The sequence below is a fragment of the Periplaneta americana genome, chromosome 4 (genome assembly GCF_040183065.1).
Source record: "Periplaneta americana isolate PAMFEO1 chromosome 4, P.americana_PAMFEO1_priV1, whole genome shotgun sequence".
In the NCBI taxonomy this organism is placed as follows: Eukaryota; Metazoa; Arthropoda; class Insecta; order Blattodea; family Blattidae; genus Periplaneta; species Periplaneta americana.
This window is the reverse complement of record NC_091120.1, coordinates 107,017,066-107,040,428: the sequence shown is the minus strand read 5'-3', so window position 1 is coordinate 107,040,428 and position 23,363 is coordinate 107,017,066.

Sequence of the window (23,363 nt, the reverse complement as noted above, 5' to 3'; positions counted from 1 at the left end):
TACCCTCTCGGAAAGCTTTAATCGCTTTCTTCATATCGTTCTCTGTCCACAAAGTAGTCGTTTTTCTTTGTAATCATAACACGATCCATAAACTAAAATGGAAAAAAAAATGAGTAAAGAAAGTTTGACCCGTTTCACCGTTTTAGTGACCCTATTCGCCCGAAACGCAACATTTCATTTTAGAGGGTTGGTTCTAATACAAGAGGACAGTAGAGCGCTGGCAATGTCATAACCTTACTTCAAACACATGCATGTATTATGTTACAAATGCGTAATAAATTACAAAACGAATTACATTACTTATTTGAGTATCATTTCAATAGTATTTTAAAAAGTAAAATATTTGCATGCCTTATGTCAAAAAGCACAATCTCCAACTAACAATAACACAACAACGAATACGATTTCCGATGCCTTGCTGTTTTCAACTTGTAGATGAAGTTCTCATGGTCGACGCTAAATGGCAGAACTTCCTTATGTACTTGCTATTTGGCAATAAGGAGGAAAATTTCTAAAAATAACCCGATTCGGTTACTGACCCGATTCATCCAACTTTACCTTATATCTTCTTAAGGTCGTATCATCACCAATTTCTAACCAAGAGAGAGTGATATAGCCCTAATTCCAGTAATTTAACTTGTTCCAATTGTTGTTGGTCAACTGTCCGAAGACAGGTCTGAACCTCACATGTGATACCAAGAAGGGAGCACTTATGAGGTAACTAAGCCAGGAGATAATGGGTAGAGTGGCCAGTCCCTTTCCCCCTCCATTACATACTTCGCCGACTGGCTACATATTACACTAGTCAAACTTCAGATCATACAAACAATATTGATCTTCCTCTGACGCATATCGTCAAGTGAGATGCACTGCCTGATAATAGATTTACATATCAGCCAGAACCTCAATCAGAGGTACTTGTTCCAATAATTTCACTTATTTCTTATTGCTTTTTATTTGTCCGTGTTGAACATAGTCGAATTAGGACAACAGACTTTTGGGTATTCAACCGTACGAAACTTCAACATTTGCAACATTTCCGAACTACGTACAGATTCCATCTTAGGCAAAACAGATGAGACAGGTGGTCTCCTCTGCTGCGTTCGTTAAGTTTGACTGATTCAAACAACTGTTGAACCGTAGCGAACACATTCTTATTTTTTATTGGGTTATTTTACGACGCTGTTTCAACATCTACGTTATTTAGCGTCTGACTGATATGAAGGTGATAATGCCGGTAAAATGAGTCCGGGGTCCATCACCGAAAGTTACCCAGCATTTGCTCGTGTTGGGTTGAGGGAAAACCCCGGAAAAAAACCTCAACCAGGTAACTTTCCCCGACCGGGATTCGAACTCGGGCCACCTGGTTTCGCAGCCAGACGCGCTGACCGTTACTCCACAGGTGTGGACACACTCTTATTTCATAGCATAGTTTAAGATAGGATAATTGAGGACCGTTTTTGCAAAACTTGCTAACTGTAAAAACTAAATTTGATAGGAAACACAAAAAACTGAAATAACTGCAAGTTTTGCTATAGCTCTCACATAGCAGAAAGCAAGTTTTGAAAAAACGATTACACTACTGTGAAGTAAATAATAGGATTTTGCTAAGAAGCTTTTAGCATCATGTAGAAGCCTGTCTCATGTTAACTAATCCACCAAAATCTCAATTTTGACAATGTTGCAGTTAACAAGTTTTGCGAAAATGGTCCTCAATTTTTCTCAGCTCCAGGATATGCCGTTATTAGGCTATATTTAAAGTAAATAAGAACTAATAAATTTAATGCTACACTAAATCGCAAGAAATGTGCATGGTGGCAAACGCTATAGCGCTGGACTCGTAATCCTATAGACATGAAGTCGATTCCCAGTGTAGCCCCGATTTATGATTTGTGTTGGGCAAGTCCGTGGTTCAGGTAACATAGGGATTTTCTCCAGGAATTCCGGTTCCCCTGTGGCGTCCCAACAAAACTCCATCATCATCTCATCTCTTCGCGGGTTTAACATAGCGCAACCTGGGCATTGACTGTCGATAAATTGGTCTACATAACTGTCTTAATATGGGTAAATGACGAACAGTCATGTACCTACATTGGTAAAAAGAAATCTAGTTAAGTTTGTATGACCTTCTTCTTTAATTGAATGTCATATCAATTTGTTAATAACTAATTTTATTTGTTTATTACTGATACATATTTGTGTATATAATTTGAATTCCTGCTTTCACTCTGTATTTCATTATCATTAAATTATATTTAATAATTTCATTTATAATAATGATAAGTATTTTTGTCCATAGACGAGGAAAAGAAATTTAAATCTGTATCAAAAGAAGAAACGTATGACTTCTGCTGAAAAAGCTTATAAATAATTCCTGCCACCCACGCCACAGTTGCTGTTGGTTCAGGTCCCACTGGAATTTTTGGGAGCACATCGAAAGAAAACTGACATACATAAATTATTAAACAAAATTTGGCGACACTTAGCTATCTTCCTACAGCAGGTAAGATGTACATGTAGAATGGTTGTAACTTGAAGACTGCTTCCCTATCCGTAGAGGGTGATGAAGACATCAAGAAAAAAGAAAGGAACGAAAGACGCAAACGAAACGGAGAAAAAAGAATGTAAGAAAGAAACTAACAAAAAGGGAACTAATAAAGAACATACGAGAAAGATAAATTTACAGGATGATATAAAACAAAGAAAGTAATGAAGGAAGAAAAAGAAAGAACAAAGAGAAATTGTGAAAATAGAATCTTAAATTTCTTTGTTCATATTTTAAACTAGACAGATGCAGGTATTACACATGGGACAAAGAAATAAAAGATTTTATGTTAAGAAGACTGCCTCAATATACTCGTACATTTCAGAATATTATTCGTGAGTAGGCCTATAATATACGAACAAAACAATCTTTACCAACTAACTAGTCGCTGCTCAATCAACTGACGCTTTTTTTTTTTACCAAACACGACCCACGATCGCTCTCGGCGAAGTGCTGTGGTTTTTGTAGAAGAGAAAGCAATGCTGGATTTTTCTGTCTGTATTAATGTTTACTTTTACAATTCAATCTTTATCATTAATCAAACGTGATGAACGAATTGATAAAGTGTATTTTAGTATGTTATAGTATGGGGTTGGAATCTCGCCTATCCAGAGAATTTGTTTTAGTTCCACCACAGTCTAGTAGATACAGTCACGAAGCTCTATACATAGTAAATATGCATCCATGGATAGTTGCTATCCACTAGGATCGCTAATATCGCCTCATTACATACAATGCGGAATAGTACCGGCACAGTCTATTGTTTCTAGCACCCTCACAACTCAAGCTTTGTGACTGTATATACTAGACTGTAGTTTCACTATGATCCGTCTTGTCATAAGACGTCCGAAGTTAACCAACGTCTCAGAATTCCGCCAACTGCTCGTCCAATATGTATCTACTTTAGAATAGGTTAGAACATGTAATGCATTTTGCAGTAAATAGTGAGACAGGCTTAGCCTTCCAGTACAGTTGGAACGCTATTCATGCCATCACAGGTGAACAAAAAGACCGTTGGGACTGAAGTGCATAGAGATTTTACATGTCCCGTACGATGAGCGCCTTCATCTATGCAGGGTGTTAAAAAATGTATCCAATATTTTAGGAGGTGATAGTATGCATCAAAACAAGAAAACAATGTCTAATAAATATGGGTCCTACAAGACATACTTTCTGAGATCTGAACACTTGTTCGTAGGAGGTGCTCAATGTGACGTCCATTTATGACAATGCATCTCTGTGCCCTACAATAAAGCAGACTACCAGATAATCATACCGTAATTGGCACCCCTGGCATGGAATAATGATACGTTGCAAGGAATACTGAAAACGAAAGCCTTTTTGCCGATATGAGCGGGGTTCAGCAGAGATGATGATGTGAATTTTCGTAATCAACATGTGTGGGATGATGAAAATCCCCATGCAGTTGAAGAAACAAGGCATTAGCACCAATTCTCAATCAAATGGGCTGGAGTTCTTGTTGGTAGATTAATAAGGCCATACGTGCTATCACAGAGATTAACTGGGGCTCATTATCAAGACTTTTTTATTAACGTATTAATAAACATGTCAAAGAGTGCGTGATTTTTATGCCAAATGGCACAGAAATGCATTGCCATGAATGGACGTCACTTTGAGCACCTCCTATGAACAAGTGTTCAGATCTCAGGAAGTATGTGTTGTAGGACCCATGTTTATTATACATTATTTTCTTGTTTTGATACATATTAGCATCTCTTAAAATATTGGATAATTTTAACACCCTGTATAATCTCCTGGGTCCTGAGACATTTGTTGTTTTATTTTTAAAGTTCAATATAGTTTCTACGCTTAAAAACAAGTTAAAGAAATGAGAAAAATTATAAAAATTCTGTAGGTTACAGTTAGAGCACAAAATTGCAGGTATATATCACACTGGACTTCTGGTATCTGCACATACATCTTATATCTTAATCAAGTATGAAATATAATATAGTATATTATATTCTCAGGACTCATGAGGGTATATTTCTAGACCAGGCATGTCCAGCAAGGGCAATTCTAGCCTCTAAAGTTAACGAGATGCAATATTGTTGTAGAATCTCAGAATCGCATGCAGGCATACGCTTAAAAGAAATTTTACGTCATTGTTGCACCGCATTTAAAGGCTAGAAATACCCGCGCTGAACATGTCTGTTCTAGACCAATACTTAAATTCGGATTTTCGTGAGATAGAAATGAAGCATACGAGTGCATATAGGTCACTAAAGTTTTGTAATGCTTTTTTTTCTCCCAATGCCATCACTAGATTGTCATTTGACATTTCTGGTCTCTAATGTAATCGCCCGGAAAATGTATAAAGACACTAATTTCTGTCTCGTGTCTGAATATGAAGGCCATAGTTTATCTTAAATACGGCAACCGGCGTAACTCAGTCAGTACTGATTTAAACTCGCCTTCCTAGACTGTGATTGGGTGTTGATTCCAATAATTCCACTTATTTTTTCACAAAGATTTCCCAATTGTAAGACACATATCATGTAATTCCATAGCGAATACTCGGGCTCATATTGCTAAACATCATCTCTCTATCACCATTCTCATGAAGATGACATCACAGTCGAAAGAAGCGTAATTAAATAACAAACAATTATATAAATATTTTAATATTTTTCTTCTAATAATTGTAACTATACTTGTTGTGTGACTCTCCTAAACTTAAACATATGTTATTTGTACTTTCAACTGCCTATTGTACAATATTCTCTGTCTTTGTCGCAGCCTTTTGTTACAGGGAGCTATTATCGTTTAGATAAATGAATAAAAATATTATGGTATTTTTTATACTCGAGGCTTATATTCCTTCACATTATTATTTTACTATCTACTGTAATGTAGTGGTCCGTTTGTCCAACCTATGGAGTTCATTCACTTATTCTTTACTGTCTTAAGCTCAGTTGTACGAACACAGATTAAAGTCCTAATAAAATAAATTCCATGGTTACGCGAGAAATGTGTTGTACGAACTCGGAATATTACATTATCCGAAGGATATCTTCCGAATAAACTATTTTATGCTTTCAGTCGCTGTTAAATTATATAATTGCAGCAGCTTTAAACATGAATGTCTGATACTGATTGTAAATTACTATATAATAAATTTTGAGAACGCGGAAACAAAAGAAAATAAAGTATGATAGACTTGATGTATGAAATGAGTATGACGATGAAGAGTTTTTGGCAAGATTTAGACTAAAAATGGACGCTGTCTTAAGCGTACTGTAATTAGTCAATGACGACTTGGAAAACATGACAGACGGGTAAAAATAGTTCAAATTATCATCATTGTAAAGAAATGCCAATTTTTTAAATAATTAAAATTAAATTTTAAACAAATTTATAAGGCAAGGCAATACTGTACATAATATCATAATATCAATATTACGTTCTGCATACCTTTAGGTATTTGTCTGAGGATTACATAACTTAGCTACACACTCCTGTGGACTTGCCTTTTGAAAGACGTTATGACTTAGGACATTATTATAGTCATTCACTATCTCCACTAGCTTTAATGTGTCTTCTATCTTATAGTTCTGATTTCTAATTCCTTTTGATTCATGTTAATTTCTTTATAATAAATTTCGTAGACGTAATAGTAGTAATAAGTTCAGAAATATTACAAAACTGGTATTGTGAATACACTTTGTAAACTAAACACCATCTAAAATATTGCATACTTCTGTTGCAATTAAATTATATATTTAGGCTTTTCCACGAATAGCTGTTCCAAGATTTATTCCGCGATCGTAAAAATGGGCCTTAATTTTTTAATTAGCATCACTACGTACACTAGACTGTTCTCTCACTGAATTTTATCCTGCACTTTCCATTGTATTAATTAGTAGTGAATTTACTGCAGTTAAAGTGTGCTCATTTTGTTGATTTAAAGAGATTTCATACTAAGCGTAGCTTCGTTCAGAAATAAAATTAAATTGAATAACGCTGCCATATAATGCCTTGCATGTGGCATATGAATTATTCAGTGGAAGGCAGGCCGTGTAAATCATCCTTCCCCGAACTGGGACCACGCTATAAGTTTTCTTGAGACTGTTCCCCATGAAAATGTATGTAATGGCGGAGAACTGGTTGCCGCCTCATTACGCGGCCCGCATTGTCGTTAGTACAGGTGCACTACAGTAAGTCGACCTTTATGAAAACCCATGTGCCTTGTGATGCTGCTTCTAAAAACATTTTCACGTTATATACTTGTGGTAGCGGTCTTGGAGAATCTTATACGAACAAACCCCACAGTTTCTGTAATAATGCCTCACAAAGCCTCAGCAATGCACAACTTAATCCTTGATTAACACATTATTCTGCACAGCGTTCTCCTGCTAACTTTTCTGATTATATCGCGAGACTCTGAACTTAACTTCTGCATCCTCGCCGCCAAGTTGCTTCTTCCCGACTCTCCGCTTGGGCTTGGTACAGTCGCTCCCTTTACGCCTGGAAATCCTTCTTTGAAATGTTTCGTCTTATGAGCAACATGCTATCCTGGTTTTAAACTATCTTGTAACGGAGAACCTTTGTTTGGTTTGACGGTTCATATACACTGCTAATTCTCTGTGCCGTCTGTGTTATTTATACATTTGGGATATAAAGAAAAATTACCAAACTATACTAAACAGTTAACTGCACACGTTACTTTCGTTTGAACTATCTTCACGTGTGAAAAATTACGGACAGTTAATGTATGTGTAACACACAATTGAAGGGTTCAGAGCCATAGTGGGCCAAGCGCCGTTTATTAAAAACGGAGAAAACAAGGGTTAAAATTAAGTGATTACTATAATTTAACGAAACATGTAGCAAGTAAAATAAAGTATGCACATTAAAATTAAATGACATATCAATCTTCATTAAATCATGGTATTTATTTTAACCCTTGCTTTCTCCGTTTTTAATAAATGGCGCTTGGTCCGCTATGGCTCTGAACCCTTCAATTCAGATTAATCCCACCTGTTACCTTTATGAAGAATTTTAAATTGATGAACAAGGAAAACATTTACAAGATGAAACCGATCTTTTCAGGGCAACATGCTACTTTGTGTACCGTTTTTAAGTTGTATCTCTTATTAATATGGTTTCCCAAGCGAGTATTAAGAGTTGTCCTCAGTGATCTAATGATTGTCCTACTTTTTTAAGAATCAAAGATAAGTAGGTTCGATCTGTAGAGTTACGATTTTAAGACTAAAATGTTTAAGCTGGCCTTTCACCGAATATAATGAGAAAATAATGACTTTACCTCATAAATAGGATAATGCGATACACGAGAAGCAAATGCATTATAACAGAATCGATGAGCAGTTAGAAAAGTCTCTTCTTTTCTTTATCCGAGATTCTGTAATGCACTTAACATATGTGTATTGTATATTGTTTCTTGTACGATCATATTTTTAGAATTGCAAATGCTGTATAATTTTACGATATTTTTTGCAGCGGAAATACAGATTATAAATTTTATTAATTATTCAGGCGCTTTGCGTATTGTTTCATTATAGGCCAACGAGTAACTAAGTAACCCAAGAATAGAGTTTGTTGAAGTTCTAACATTTTAATAAATGTAAATTAACTTTGGCACACCTATATGGAAACTGCTGTTTTTCATATCAGATTATTGGTTAGAAAGTTCTTCCTCACTGTACGCGTACGGCAGAAACATTGCTAAGTTTCAATTTTCCGTACGAATACCACAAAGTTGTCATAGTAATATAAATAATTATGACGAAACATTGCATTATAATGTAGTATTAGTAGGCCGTGGCTCCTACCTAGAAAAATCTCAATAGTCCGTGAATTATTTAATAAGTTATTTAATTCACATCGAATTTCCATGTAGTTGAGCCAAGAAAATATTGTACGTAACTAGTACAAAAGTGTCTTTCCTGCACTCGTTCCAAAATTCTGGGCTCGGCTAAGGCGTTTCACTCGTACTCAAAAGTATCACTTTCTGTCCCAGTTACATAAATAACTAATATCGATAAATTGTATTGGTCATATTTATTTTCATGTTCTATACAATTAAAAAAAATTCTGGCACTGGCTTATTATACAAGAAATGGAACTTTTTGTAACTAGGCATGCAAGATCACCAGGTATTAACTCAGCAGATTATTGGTCGTAGGACAATCTGAAGGAGAGTGTTCTTGAGCAAACCTATGACAATTGACTATTCGAATGACTTCATCGCACACATTGGTAAATATTTCATAACACGAACTCAGAGATACTATATGCAGCATAGAAGTAAGGCCGTAAATGGTGCATACATAGAAGTCTGCGGTGAATTTATGGATGGTGATGCAAAAATCCCATTTCTTGCGTAATAAGCTAGTGGCAGAATTTTTAAGTTTCTGTAAAGAAATTAAAAAAAAAATGAGCACTTAAATTTATCTCTTACTTTTCAAAAACATTATGTACTTTATGGAGTATTATTTTGTTTAAAATATTAGTAGAAGTTGGTGTTATAATAGAGTGCGTTCGTAGTTCGGCCGGACCGTTCCGCCGCGGCCTTGGACTGGGTGAAGATTGGCGCGCTTGTCTCCAGAGTTACACGTAAACGACCGGCAAGTCATGGGTACGGAACACTAACTACTCTACTAATATTAGGATTACCTGTATCACAACAAATGTTGAAAGTGATGACTTTAAACTTGAACACATTCCCTATATCTCCGAAAACGGTTCTGGTTCAGCCGCAAAAGTACATGTTGAGTGATTGCCTGTATTTATCTCTTGATGTTGCGGATTTTATGCGCACACTTTATTCTTTAACTTTCCCCATAAATAAAAATCGCATGGAGATAGGTCAGGGAAACGAGGTGGCCACAATCCTCGACTAAATGTTCTGTTAATAAACACACTTCGCAATTCATGCATAGAATTCGCAGCGGGGTGCGCTGTAGCTGATTCCTGCTGAAATTAGCCATTCAATCGTCAACCCTAGATGGACCAAGATTTTTTTAGTAACACGCTGGATCAAGGGAGGGCTAATTAATGTCCACCATTATATTTTAGCTTTATGGTTGTATTTACAATTTTTGCGTAAGTATTATTTCTGTATTGAGTGAATTAAGTAAGAAATAATGTATATTGAGAAACAAATATATTTTTATATCTTGAAAATTGTCAAATTAAATTAATTATTGAAAGTTAATGCTTGAACAAATTCTTATGCATTATTCACATCTTCATTCAGATTTATCCACCTCATTCACACACTCACAGCGTGTGTTTGTCTTTTGACTGTGTTTTCCGCACACATACAAGCTGCATTTTCCTCAAACAATGGTTGTTTTTCCTAATTTATTTAGTTTTTCACTCTTGGTGCAAAACTATTTTCTACATGTATGGCATCTCCGTTTCCCTAATGGCTGCTGCTATTTCTGCGTTGTTTTTGTGATTTTCTTCTTGAGGATGGCTTCCATTGACATTATGATATTATTCTGCAGTCCAATTATATTTGCAGCACCATGTTCCACATTTGGTTTGATTAGTTGTAACCCCAGTTCCTGTAGATGAAAGCGCCTCCTGTTTGTTTTCTTGTCATTAGATTTCCAACCTGCCTTGTGTTCTTATCATCAAATCTGATGATAGAATATCACGAAATCTGTTCCGACTCATGCTGGCTATGTATACTGACCTTCCAAGCTCTTGGGACCATAAGTCATGATAATCTAGGTTGTTGTAGTTATTTGCGCCCATCAAAATGAGAGTACCTATGAATGCGTGGATTTCAGTTGGACTTGTTTCTTAGACACTCCTTCTCTCTGATTCCTCGTTTGTGTGTTGCACAATTTTAGACGCAACTTCATCAGTAAATCCATCATTATCACCATTATCATAATCACAGTCCAGATCTTCAATTTGATGAACTTCATCTTCAGTTTCACTAAGACACTCATAAAAAATATCATAACTTTCTTCCTCGTAATGTTCTAAAACTGCTTCCGTTTCACTTTCCATATTACATAATTATCTGCTCATATTTCTGAATCAGACCACGGTCAGAGACAGAATAAACTGTTTATAAAATGAGTTTTCAATCCATACAGCAATTCCAACAATGTACGAGGCGCGTTCATAAAGTAACTTTCCCACTCGTCGCACAGCTAGCAAACATTATGTTGCGCGAAGCGACTGCGTGTACGTGATGGAGTACTGTCCTGGCATGGCGCATGCTCTAGCGGAACTTCCAGAGTGCTCTCAGTAGCTTCGTTTCATTGGTTGAAGATGGACGCTCCTATTCCAGCTCCCGCCGCGTGTGAAGTGATAAAGATTTGAATTCACAGGGCATAGCGCCGATTGAAATTGATCGTCAGCTGTGCCAGGTCTATGGGTCCAAGATCATGAGCAAGCAGATTGTGCGTTGCTCCACAAGGTCGTCTGTGATGATGGTTGGCCTCCCACTGCGCTCCTCGTCATGCACATTTTGGCGTCCTGCTGAAAATTGTCTACAGCAGCGATGCACCATCTGCTTGCTCATGACCTGGCACAGATGACGATAAATTTCAATCGGCGCTATGCCCTGTGCATTCAAAACCTTATCACTGATCGCACTTCACACGCAGCGGGAGCTGGAATAAGAGCTCCCATCTTCAACCAATGAAACGAAGCTACTGAGAGCACTAGGGAAGTTCCGCTAGCGCATGCGCCAATCCAGGACATTACTCTATCACGTACACTCAGTCGCTTCCCGCAACATATGGTTTGCTAGCTGTGGGACGAGTGGGAATGTTACTTTACCGATGCGCCTCGTAATATAATGTTGGTTTCGAAATAAGTCCATTGTTACAACATATGTTTGGGGTTACGAATAATAAGTTCATTGTCGTAACATAGTCCCGCGCCGTGGCGTCGTGGTCTAAGGCATCCTGCCTAGGACTCGCATTACAGAATGCGCGCTAGTTCCGAGTCCTCATGGAGGAAGAAATTTTCTCATCAAATTTCGGCCAGTGTATGGACCGGTGCCCACCCAGCATCGTGAAGCACTTGGGGAGCTACGATAAGTAGCGAAAAAATCGGATCCTCAAACCAGCTATAACGGCTGAGGGGATCATCGTGCTAACCACAAGATACCTCCGTTCTGGTTGGATGATCGTCCACCTCTGCTTCGGCATGTGGACGTGAGGCTAGCAGCCAGCTGGTCGGTCTTTGCTCTTCATGGGCTGTAGTGGGATGGATTTACTTTTTTTGTTGTAACATATATTTATAATTTGGAATAAAAAAATTGTTACGAGTTGGACCAAGGGAGGGTTATTTTGTGACCACTTCGAAATTTGGTCCATATAATTAGGTTTTCAACCAAAAAAACTTGATTTTCTTTATTGAATCATTAACTTTATACTATTTCTGACACAAAATGAGAACACCATGGTCTGAACATGTTCTATACTATAATAGCAATAGTTCTAAAAAAGTGTGGACATAAATTGACCCTCCCTTGGTCCATCTAGGGTTAATTTCTTGTTAGTTGCGGAAAAAAAATTATTTAAAATTGAAGTTACATAAACGTGTGAATCAACTGTTGTGTCGAAAAATATGGGACCGATAATTCTACTCGCACTCACTGCACACCAAACCCCAACCTTTGCAGCGTGGTGAGAAATTTCATGAATAATATGGGGATTTTCTATTGTTCTGAGTAGAAACGTGACCGTGAAGATGAAACCACACTTCATCAGTGAAGAACGTTAAAAGTGGGTCTACGTCGCCATTATAAACGGACTTCACAAACCAATTGCAGTAATTAACCCTACTTACAGGATCTTGTGGTTGTAAAGCATGAACTACAGTTACCGTGTACGGCTTAAGTTTCAGAAGTTTCGTTGCCACAAAAGCTGACGTCTTGGAAATGTTAACCTCTTGTGCTAAACGTTGCAGTGATTTGCGGGGTGAGTGCTCTAACTGGGCCCCTACAACATTAAGCTTCTCTTCTGTCAGTACACGGCGTTGTTGAACATGTGTCTGTTTAAAAAAGATCCTGTACGTCTAATTTTATTGACAAGGTCATGAATAGTTGACCTGCTAGAAATTCGAACACCTGCAAACCGATGTTCAAATTCTCTTCGACACCTTCTTGCAGAAGGGTATTTCACATACGCATCATAGAGTGTACTCAACCATTATTAATAGACACTTTATCAATACGAGACAACACATTTTTACTCACAACACGCGCAGAGACGTCTTTCCCTCACGACAGATCCAACTCGACTGACTGGCGGCAGGCGCGCCAATCTTCACCCAGTCCAAGGCCGTCGCGGAACGGTCTCCCCGAGCTACGAACGCACTGTATAACCGATACATCACAGCAGCTATGATGATTGAAAGTGATGATTCTGACATGTCAGTCAACATAAATTGAAGACATGGGAAATTGGTTATAGTACTTTGATTCCTAAAAAATGTGCACTTTATCGTTTTATCCTGTAACAGCATTAGTACTTTTATAAATTGAATATTAATTAGTTTCTCTACCAACCATTCCGCTTATTGTAAATCCAACTCACAAGATCTGTTAACAATAGCGGTAAGTACAACAAAAGCATGACATTGCAAACAATTGGTATACAGTGGAGTCATTCCGTTGGAATCTTCTGTTATGGAAACTTCTAATTTGGAAAGCTAGCTGATTCCTCCTACTACAGCAACACCACTAAACACGTTATTGATTAGGCAATCGCGTTGCTCATACTCTACGTTGACATCAAGATATACAGTAAAGAAGAAGAAAGAAACTCATTTTCACTTATACATGAAAATACAGACTTAAATAATAATTATTATTTTAGCATCTAAATATATACACATATAAATATAAGTAGAAGATTTTTCTCAATAACATATACAAATATAAGAATAAATAACTAAAGTTTTAACTCCTCTTAATAAAATAATTGTTTTAACATTAACGACAAAAATATTTTAGTCATTTAGACCACGCATGTCAGAACTCAGACTCTGAATGTGCAGTTATGTGCGCGAATCGCTGGTCTGTGCGGACTGCATCATTCAAGGATTGCTCTTACCAGTTCTTAGCTGGAGGGGTGTACAATAATCTATTTTGCGCTTCTAGGGTTGGATTAAATAGGCATTTGGACATTATAAACACACTTAGCAGAAGAAAAAAAAACACGGTTATTATCAGTGTCTATATTTGACAATTGCAATACAAAAACTTTAGGCTTACTCAGTTATACTTGACAAAGTAGTGGTTTGTAAAACATAATTTATTAAAATGATTTTTATATGGTATTTGAAGAAAAAGAATATATTGCAGTAATTTCAAAACAACGAAAAACGAACGCAGTATTTCATTTTACGTAGTAGGTACTAATTATTTTAAATCATAGACCCTACTCTTTCATTGTTCGTCAAGCATTATTATTTATTGGGACCGTTGGTACACAAATGTTAAAGAAAATATACTCCCAATTAATTACATGCAGTAGGATATTGTGAAGTTTTTCCACTGAAATCATTTCCTTGCTGTATGTCAATATAAATTAACAATATCAATAAATTATATCAATTAAGCTCAGAATTTAAATTCACATATAGTTCATTTAGGAAACGTTGAGAACAAGTATCGACATGTGGGAAGCGTTACTGAAATAAATTAAAAGTGTAGTTCACAAGCTGTGAAGCACGATATTCTATTTATGTCAGGTTTAAAGATTTATTAATGTAAGTATATTAGCATAATATAGTGACGTGAGACGAAAAATTTGTCATTATATATTTTTCCAGAAAATTTTTCCGCCTTGCAAATAGTTGCTTACAACCTCAAGAGCCTTAATGTATTCCTCACAATATTCTCACCACCCAGCAGCTTATGCAATGAAAGTCGTAAGTCGTCTAATCTTTGATGGCTGTGTTAGTACAGACTCTAAAACAACGCCAATGTCAAGTTCATTTTGCCATGAGAGTACTGATTAACTTTACTAATCTGATCTAAACTGTCACAACACTATTACTTTGACATGGGATGGTCAAAACCTTTCATTTTAAAATAATTATTGTTGGCTGAGGAAGACATAACATTTATGTTATATGATTCATAATTTCCCTTCTTCGTTATCTGTGAACTCCTCACTTTATTTATCATAACTCATTCACAGACAGCCAAATCAGTACCCGTACTGAAACTGAGTTACTGAAAGAAAAGCTGATATCTTGTTGCAGGTCTGTATAGCCCTGTCGCGTTCCCCATCAAGGCGATTCACTCCCTCCAGGTAGGGGAATAGAAAGTGCACATCTCACAGAGACAAGTCCACAATGTGCACGACTGCACAATGTGCAGAGTTTTGACATGCCTGATTTAGACTGATACCATACAGACAAAAATTAAGTTGAAACGTGAAGGAAATCTGCTGCGTGGTCCCTCCAACGCTTAAAGGCAAGTACACCAACCTCAATAATACATAGTATTAAACAGTAAATAGTGTTTGTACTCACACGGTTATTTACACCCCGAGTCATTGAATTCATTGCTCGGGACTGGTTGCATCGCCGAGGTAGGGGCGGGCACGTAAGATCAATAATATAGGACACAGTACGTACAAATGCATTAAACGACCTTTGATTGGCTAACAGTTTTTACCCCCATTTATGAACAAAAAGGAACTTCACTACATTTGCTTACTTATGGCTTTTAAAGAACCCCGAGGTTCATTACCTCCCTCACATAAGCCAGCCATCGATCCCTATCCTGAGCAAGATTAATCCAGTCTCTACCATCACATTCCACCTCCCTCAAATCCATTTCAATATTATCCTCCCACCTACGTCTCGGCCTTCCCAAAGATCTTTTTCCCTCCGGTCTCCCATCTAATACTCTGTAAGCATTTTTAGATTCGCCAATACGTGCTACATGCCCTGCCCATCTCAAACCTCTGGATTTAATGTTACTCTTTATGTTAGGTGAAGACATAAGGCGTGCAGTTCTGCGTTGTGTAACTTTATCCATTTTGCTGTAACTACATCCCTTTTAGCCCCAAACCACCTTATTCTCGAACACCCTTAATCTCTCTTCCTCTCTCAAAGTGAGAGTTCAAGTTTCACAACCATACGAAACAACCGGTAGTATAACTGTTTTATAAATTCTAACTTTCAGGTTTTTTGAGAGCGGACTAGATGACAAAAGCTTCTCAACTGAATAACAGATGGAAATTGGTGTACTGCATGAGAAAAATATATATGTTCATGGATGAGATTGGATAATGAATAAATTCAGTATGAACTCCTGGCAGGAAATTTTACCACGATAACAATGGGATAGAGATGGAAGTACTCATCGGGCGAGACATGAAACATCCATAAGCACTTCAGCTCAAATAAGCTTTTAGTGCACCCCTTATGGGATGAGTTGCATGCCGATTATGCTCTTAGGCTAAACTTACCATGCATTACCATTTATTTATTTATTTATTTATTTATTTATTTTATTATATATGTATTTATTTATTCATTTATTCATTCATTGATCCATTTATTTATTTATTTATTTATTTAATTATTTATTTAAGGCCATGAGGCCTTCTGTACTACACCATCAGAATAAACCAGAATACAAACACGCATGCACAAGAAAGAAATGCAGAGAGAAGAATGAAATAAGAAATAAAAATAAAATTATGGCTCAAATCCATATACAATACCTGTGGTGGTTGTCAGCTCTACCTCATACGCTTAGATCTACTTTGATTCATCATACTCCGTCAGAAGAGACGAATCTAGAGGACGTTGCGCCCCTTTGCAGATCATTGAGTCGTTTAGGATCTTACGCCATTTGCTATTTATCTATCTTTGAACAAATGACGGACGATGGATTCGGCGTTGTAGGTAAACAGTTTTGCCCACTTTTTTAAACGGGCATGACATTGAAAACATAGTTCTGAGGAGTATTGATAGAATATCGGAATAAAAACGGAAGAACCCCGAGAAAACATTCACAACCTTTTATTTGCCCCAGTCACAAATAAAACCTCCTAGTCGGCACTTCAGCTCGGGTGCGTAGATGTCGTAAATCAGCTCTATGCCAATTGCGCTACCGATTAGGCTAATAATTGGGTATATGTTTCATAGAGAAGAGTGAGAACACATCAATTTATTATTATTCTGTTCCATTGTTATTTATTGTGTCAAAAACTCGCTATAAACTAGAAGATATGCAAGAATTAAAAATGTCAATAATAAATCAAAACGAGAAGTAGAAAAGAGATAGTGATCGACACCTGTTCATTTCAAGACAAGGCATAACGGACAAAAAAGATCAGGCGGATCATCAGGTCTCCTAGGACTTGTATTATGAAGACAATAGAATCTACATCAGTTCAGAAACTTTAAAGTGAAAGACATGGTGAAAACATCAAAATCTTTCTGGAAAGCCAATGAATTAATCTCAAATGCTATGAATTAAGTAGAAGCAACATATTTTCAATAAACTACTAGATAATTACCGAATTAAGAAGGCAGTTCCTACATTATTTTACTGTTTACTGTGAATGAATGAATGAATCATATGTTTATAATCTGTACACCCTTATACAGAGTTGATTCCGATCTCTGATAACGAATTTGAATGACGTCATGTTCGTCAGGAATCACACCGACAGCTGAATTGCGGCCAGAGGTGACAGACCTGTAGTGAGCGATTTCATAGTCGGAGTGCACGGTGTATCACAGTAGCAATGTCCAAGAAAATCGAGCCTTTTTGGGAGGGTTACATAACAATGGATAGTTGGAGAATTGAAACGCGTCGTTAATGTGATCCCTCCCCATAACACCAACCACAATGAGAGGTAAAGAACATGTGACATTATTTAACAGTTTATGTTCTCCGAAGATGATTGTTCCAGTCCGACACATGGCCTGAATGGCATTCATGAATCCGATGTCAACAAGTATGTCATCGTGCCTCAAGACTGACAAAGCCAGATCTCATTCCTATAGGAATACCTGATAAAGTTTAAGACGGGAATTCCAACGCATTAGATCCTGTATTAGCACCGGAAATCCGGACTATTCTCAAGACTTCACCTTAGGTAATATTTACTATTGAGAATGGTAGATAAAATGAGGGGGTGAAGAGTGTTCGTGGAATGGGACAGAGAACGTGGGTACTCCCGAGAAAATTCCTCTACGATTGTAACTTCTGATGTGTTCACCACATATCCCATCACGACCAAACTAAGGATTGAATCCGGACTTTCAGGATGCAACACCAGCGCGGATATTCCTACAGAATGTCTGAAGTGACAGTGCATTGCTCATGAATTCATCATAAATGAATTCGGCTCTTGGCCAGACAACACAGCTCTCGTATTGTGATCGTCCTGCATAATCCTAAATCTCATTCTGACGAAAGAAAGAAAAAAAATGACTGGCTGCTATAGCCCAAGTCTCCTTCGGAAGACTTCGGGTGATTCCGTGAGAGCTTAAGTTTATATGTGAACGATTTTCTTATGCACGATTTCACATTCTTTTTTCTTTGTTTTGTTTTGTTTGTTTGTTGCTTTTTCTGTCTGTTCTTATAGATCAACTAATCTGTAACAAAGATATATTCAAGGAGTGCAAAATAAATACCCTTCCCATACCTATATTTCTTATTTGAGGACCTCGCCGTCCTGTAGCGAATATTGTGTAATCCATGATTTTGTGTAGTCGTCACGTAAATACTATTAATGGAGAAAATTTTGTTCCGACACTGGGAATCTAGATTTGCATAATATATACGTTACTGAGTACGTTAACAGAAAACCACAATTCTAAGTCACACAGAGATTGTGTGCACTCGTTGTGGGTCTCTGGCGTTTCGTCAGCCCACGCGAGTTGTGTGGATATAAAGGGAAAAGTTGAGACTGTGTCGGCTGGAGTTCCCGGGTAGCTCAGAGGTAGAGCGCTGGTACTTTCAACCAGAGGTCCCGGGATCGATACCCGGCCCCGGAACAATTTTTCCCTTGAAATTATTCAAATGACTATTTTATTTAACTAATAAAGTAGCATTTATGAAGCAAAGAATTACAGTTCTGTTAATGCGAATTGTGCGTAATACAGTAATTTATAGAATCCTATACGAGTCCACATGTGCTATTGTACTTAGGGGATTCGTGCAAAATTGGAGAACTTTAGGTTTAACATTTCTGAGTAAATATGATGTAATGTTTCTAAAAATGAAGTAAAATATGTGATTTATAACTTATCTGTCATTTAAATGGACGCGCAAAGTATTAATTACATAGGATTACTATTGGAGCGGATGTAAGAACACAATCTTCTTTGAATACAGTGACTAACTTCTTCGTTTCTTATTTGTTTCCTAATAAGAACAAAGTTTGAGATTATTTATACTTTGCTCTTAACTGATAGATGGTAGCGTTTTGTCTGAAACAAATCTTTGTACGAGCTAAATTTTAGCTCTCTACATAGATTCCAATGCCATAGGCCTAAGCAAAAGAGCAAAAATTCACAATGCGCTCAGTTAGCTTTAATATTACTTATATTGACTCGAATTCCCGTCGCATTGTGACAATTTGAATGCTATTTGTAATCGTGTTTTTACATTTCAGAACGAACAATGAACTGAAATTCTCTTTTGTTCGATAGAGATCGGCTCTGAAAGGAGATTGAATGTGTGTACGAGTCACTGTATATAGTTCTCTGGAGAAGACTGGTTGTAAAGCGCCACATCGGATAGACAGAGAATTGCTTGCGAGATCTCTTATATTTTACAAGCTGCGATTATCAGCAAATAAAGTAATTATCTAGTATCTAACGACTGATTGCGTAGCTCAAAACGAAAAGTTAACTTTGATTTTACACACAAAGCATTAAGTCATAAGTACAAATAAGTGATATGTACTTTATGCTTAATATTTGGGATTAAACGTCATCTTCTGTTTATGGCGGAGATGATTTTACCTTATCACCAGACTTCGGCCTAGAGACACAGAGTAACAAGTATGAGGTTTAGAGTACAAGAATATAAAAGACGTCATGACTCGTGTGCAGTCACCCGACTGCAACAGCACAGGTGGGTCCGTAATGTGCATTGCCGTGTAACAGGCTTCGGCGTAGGGACACCTGATTGAAGGTTACAACTCACGTTAATACTTTAATCGTTGACATGTATTGTCTACATTAGGAATGTACTGTATATGCTTCATCTGTACAGGATGGAATATATTTTGTGCCGTACTGCGACGGGCTCTTTATATGTTGAGACACGAAGTAACGGCGCGCTCCATCTCCCATTCCACTCGACGAACACAACACTATAGCTCGTGCATTTCTGTGCCCAGGACCGAAGCCTGCTTATCACTTTTAGATATAATCTATTAAATGTAGGCTAATTACAATTAATTTTCCTAAAATATCTAACACAAAATTGATCTATGGTTTACACTAAATACACTACCTTATATTTTCCTTATCCCATACCTTTAAAAGGAGAAACCAATAACGAATGAGAAATAAGAAATCACTGCGATGTGCCTTCATCTTGGAACAAGACATACTCGTTTATGAAAAGGAAAGGAGTTTAGATCTTTTACACGAAATTCCTTTATTTAGGTGTGTCTTTTGTGCAAAATTCTTATGTAAGCCTATCTCAAAAGAGAACCTGTAATTTTTTTCAATTATCTATGTAAGTGATTGTGACAAATTACATTTTGAAAAAAAAAACTACACTATAGAACAAAAAGTGCCTACTGCCAGTCTATAAAGAAACTGTACTTTATTACTGTAGAAATGTTCCAGCAAAATCTAAATTTATTGCTTGGACTGTTTATGTAATTAAAATTTGTAGTCGGCGCTATATATACCGTAACATAATCCTAACAATATTATAGTACCAACAAAAAGAATATTACTTGAATTTAAGGCTCTCAGTGTCAATGATTCAAATCTAGGAATCCTCTAGAATCCACCGTCAATTCCATTCACCGGTCTTTGGACAAACAGTGATGAACACCCACCATATGTGCTGTCGATTCGACGCCATGCAAACACAGTTAATATTCTATCTTTCGAGACGGAGATAACTTAATAGGGATATCCTGAACTAGCACCAACAGATAGCGCGCGTATAATCTGAGGAATACGCTTTGCGTGTGCATTTGTTTTCCAATATATAAACATTGAGAATTTACGTACCATAGTGAATTAGTGTATTAAATACTCTTAAAAACAACTCAAAATGCAAAATTTTTGTTGTGTTCCTATATGTAAAAACCAGGGAAACCCTTTTGCTCTCAACCAGGTCCCAAAAAATTTTGAATATATGCTTTCAACATTTAAAAATATAACTAATTAAATTGAGCCTATTAAACAAAAAGAACTACTTCAAGTAAGGAATTTCTGGCTACAGTTTCATTTTGGAAGAAGTAAAAAAAATTAATAAAAACACATGCAACCTCGACAGCAAGCTATGTTAGCTTAGATTGTATGCAGTAGACGACTTGTAGGAGTCCCCGAATTTTACGACTGCATTTTACAATGGGACGATACTTGGCCTACAGTAAACTCTGGATGAACTGGGATGTTTATTATCTAGGACGATCCGTAGTGAAAAAATATATAGGTCTATAAATAATATAGTCTATGTAACTTATTGAAACCATGTTTTAACTTCCAATTTTCAAAATCATCATACATAATATTCAAAACTGCATGTCGTTAACCTAAAAAACGCACTAATAATCGTGATACTACTGCAATCATATTGTATCATGCTATTAAAAATTGCATTTGTTCTTTTTGCAATTAGAGAAACAAAGTACGAGGAATTCAAGCCCCATAGTCCCTTTCTTATAAAAAAAACATTGGTGGCTGCACATCCTGTTTATCTCGTACGGTATCTACTTACAATACTTATGGTTGAAGAGGCAATATTCATTTTCGACAAAGATCCTTTTCTTTTATTCGTGCACCTCGTTCTCAAAGTACTCGTTTAGGTTCACGAACATTCAGTTTACTCGTATCTACGTATATTCTGCATACTGCAGATTTCCCCATGCATCTCTGGGAATAGGTCAGTATTATAGGCTACAAGTTTACCCCGTTATATATTGTAAATTAAATTAGATTATGAGGTAAGAAAATGCTGAAATATATTAAATTATACTAGGTTATATAAAATAATTATAAATATAATTTTGACACGCACAGAAAACCAACAAGCGGGAGAACGTAATGAACTGTAGCATATGACATAATATAGCCATGTGACGTATGGAACGCTCCTGTCATCTAACGGTAAAACTTCGCATAAGATATCCCTATTGGAATTATAGGGAATTTTGGAGCAATTACAAGGGAAAAAAAGGATAGAACCCAAAAAATCCCTTCCAACCACAAACAACTCCCATCATCACCGAGATTTGAAGTCAGGTTCGCAGTAATTGTAAACCAGCGTTCTGCCAACAGATATACCAAGACGAATACCACTGAAGATAATTAAAAATAAATTTAATTTCAATTTTACCGGTGCATACTCTCTCATTAAACTAACAATACGCGCAATAGATCTCAAATTCATAAAATACTCCTAGGGTGCTATTCATAGACATTTTGCTATCCCGCGCTACGAGCGTGCTAAACTAGCCCCGGCTATCGACTAGTTACTTGTACAGGATTCATATCATAGCATATCGCTAACATTGGTTTATGAATACGAAAAACGTTAGTTCGCTGATCATTCACTGGAAGCCCGCTCTAAGAATGGCTATGAATACGGTCCCTAGATTTTAACGATGTGTATGTAGGCCTAGTTACTTTACAAACACATTTAGAAGCTGGCATAATATGAGACACGTTTTCAGATTTGTGTAGGCTAGCATTTGATCTTGTAGCTAATGAAATATGCTTTCATAAAGGGGTTTAATACACCGAGTCAATTATCGAAGGCCGATTACATGCCCTTTGTGTGTCCTCAGTCATCTCTGACCTAGGATTTATACCTTGTAGTAGGGTAATCGCTGCAGCAGCCCGGAATGTACAAAGTCTCGTCAAACCTTGAAACCTTCGTCTGCGGCCTTACTCCTGTAACTTAACTAAACCCCTCGTCTATGTAATTCAAGTGAAGTCGATAATTAATACCTTTAAGCCCATCAAGTTAATTAGTTTTGGAAGCAGTAGTACGGGATTCGTGGGAGGAGCAGCATCAGCGAGTTGAGAGAAAAAGAAAGAAATATCGAGTTAACTGAGGGGATGTCCATTTGTAAACTCTCCGTTACAAGACTTCTATGCTGCAGCAAATTTCGTGGCTGTACAAGCGAGTCTTATTATCTCTCGGGCTAATTAGTTTCTTGCAGTAAATTAGTATTCAGTGTGCAGTATAAATCAACTCGCAAAAAAGAATAAAAATCGTGTCAAATGTAGCGATAAATTTACGAAATTCAGATTGAAAAATATAACTAGGTTTCTCCTATATGCATCGTATCAAGTACTGTAATTATTAATAAATGTATGAGATATTAATATCTGTAACTAATTTATCATAATCCTCACTTGTTCCCTTACAAATATTTTCTGACTCACAGTCATGTGAGTCGAAATCGTGCCTGAGTACAAATCCGATGAACACATTTACTACGAATTTATTTTACACGATTTTAAGATTACAGCCTAAAACTACGTACACAATGAATAATATGAAATAACTCAAATTATTATTATTACTATTATTATTATTATTATTATAATTATTATTGCTACTGCTGCTGCTGGTGCTGCTACTACTATACTACTGCTACTGCATACACCATTTCATTGC